The sequence below is a fragment of the Octopus bimaculoides genome, chromosome 11, assembly GCF_001194135.2.
Source record: "Octopus bimaculoides isolate UCB-OBI-ISO-001 chromosome 11, ASM119413v2, whole genome shotgun sequence".
NCBI classification, from domain to species: domain Eukaryota; kingdom Metazoa; phylum Mollusca; class Cephalopoda; order Octopoda; family Octopodidae; genus Octopus; species Octopus bimaculoides.
The window spans coordinates 43,968,319-43,970,800 of record NC_068991.1 but is presented as its reverse complement, the minus strand read 5'-3'; the positions used below and the strand labels follow the sequence as shown (position 1 = coordinate 43,970,800).

The window sequence follows — 2,482 nt, the reverse complement described above, 5'->3', positions numbered from 1 at the left end:
GAAATATTGTGATGAATCAATGAGTGAGGTATCTAAATATTGGTAAGTTCATTTTGTCATAGGCATGGATCAAAAATAAATATAAAATATAGCATTTCTGTAGTCATTTACCAATATAAATTGGCAAATGGTGCCATTGTTTTAGATACTGAAATAACAAGTTCTAAAATAGTTTTGGATTCACTTTTAGGATCAAATCCGTTATGGAAAAAATACAAATAATTATAATTAAAAAGATAGAGAAAGTATAAATAAAGGTATGAAAATACAAAGATAGTGAAGTATGTGAAAGGATGAAAATTGTTGGTGAAATATAAATAAAATGTTTTTTAAATTACAGTTTACTTTACAAATTTGGTCCTTCATCTAGTACAAATCATTATAGAAATAGTGATATTTCACTAGTCATAGCCATACACACACACACACACACACACATATACATACATACATAAATATATATACACACACACACATATATATATATTTTCCCCAGAGAAATAAAAATAAAGAACAATTCTTTACAAAAATGAAGATATTAGGATGGGTAATAATGTACAAGGGAAAGTGTCTTGTGAAGGAGCTCAATGAAACAGATATGCATACAATTTCTTGTACATTGAGAGGATATTATTTTACAGACTAAGTTAATAGTTCTAGATGGGTTGTGATTTTCATGTTTTCAGCCATTCAGTTTGGGTGAGAATTTTGTTTTGAAGTATTTCTCCATATTTTTCCTGAAGGAGGTGTTGTTTCTTGGGCATTTATAGAAGGGAAAGATCTTAAATTTTCCTTCTCCACATGCTTCTAAGTGTTCACTCAGTGGAACTTTTCGTAGTTCCTCCTGTCGGACATGTTGTCGGTGAATTCTGGCTCATTGGCATAAAGAATTTCCAGATGGGGTGACTGCAGGTTTTGGGATTTGTAGATGGGGTTACTACAGGTTCCACATTTACCATCTCCGCACTCTTTTATGAAGAATTCGGTTTTATTCTCTGATGAGAATTTTGCTCTTGTTAGGTGTTTCTTTAAGTTTTTTTTCTTGGCGTTTACTATTTTTTATAGAATATTTGTTTAGTAGGTTTCCCATTTTGGGGCTTTGTAGGATTATTGGTAAATTTGAACGTATAATGTGAAACATGTTGGTGATTGCAGGGTTGTGTGTGTTTATGAAAGGGATGATGTTTTCTTTGTTTTTCTTTTTTGGAGTTCTGAGTTGTGTGATGTCCAGTTTCCTTGCTCTTGCGATTCCATTTTCTATTAAGGTGAGTGGGTATTTTTGTTCTAGTAGGAAGTTTTAAGTTCATTTAGTCTTATTTGGTGTGTCTGTGAGTCGGTCACTAAGCTGCATATGTGTCTTGCTATACTATATGGAATGCTTCTTTTTATGTGGGATGGGTGGCAGGAGTAGAAATTTAAACATTGGTGTGTGTCAGTTTTTTTGTAGTAGATGTCTGTTGTGACGATGGAATTGTGTATCTTGATGTTGATGTCTGGGAAGGGAAGTTCGTTGTAGTTGGTATCTATTGTGAAGTGGATAGATGGGTGCAGTGTGTTGAGGATGTTGTAGAATGTTCGTAGATCTTCTTTCGATCTGTTCCAAAAGATGAAACAGTCATCGAGGTAGCATTTCCACTTTTTCTTGATGTCTTCTCTGAAGTTGTGTTCGAAGACGTTCCCTATTTCATCGTATAATTTGTTCTCAAGGAAACCCATCACTAGGTTGGCGTATGAAGGTGCAAATTTCGTACCCATAGCCGTGCCCTTTATCTGTTGGTATGACTTGTTAAATGAGAATGTGTTCTCTTCAAGTATTAATTGGGTGGCTTTGGTGATAAAGTCTGTTTTGAAACGTTTATCTAGGAGTTCCCTGTATTTTTCTACCCAGTATTTTATCGCTTCCAGGCCAAGGGTGTGTGTTATGTTTGTGTATAAGTTTGTGACATTGAAGCTTGCAAGTATAGTGTTTTCCGGAACCATATTTGGAATGTGTGTGAGGAAGTCTATGTCATCCCTTATGTAGCTTGGTATCAGTGGGCATAAAGGTTTGAGGAGTACAAGGTTTGCATAAAGGTTTGCGTGCGCGTGCACACACACAAAAATACACCCACACACTCTCTCCCACTGGACAATGATGCCAACATTTTGAAAAACAACTTTCTTTCAAACAATGCCACCTGGTTTTGCCATTTTTAAAAGGCCAAGAATAAACATGTTATTAAAAGAACTGACCAGCTGTAAACACAATTTTCTTTCTTCTTTCACCTTTCCTTCTCTTTCCCATTGACTCTCCTTTCAGATACACAGGCACACACACACATGCACACACACACATGCACACACACACACATACACACACCAACACAAAAACACACACTCTCTCACTTTTCCCTCCATTTCTCATCTTCTTTAATTATCCTATATATCTTTCTCCACCCCTACGCATTCAATAATACTATAAAAAGAGTCATCCTCTGAAAGT

The 2,482-nt window shown here is 35.4% G+C and overlaps 1 protein-coding gene across 1 annotated transcript in view; it reads right to left on the bottom strand.

Annotated features, from left to right (window-relative positions):
* LOC106879834 (DNA repair protein XRCC3) overlaps positions 1-2,482 on the bottom strand; it is a 200,197-nt gene that overhangs the window by 105,642 nt on the left and 92,073 nt on the right. The window lies entirely within an intron of this gene.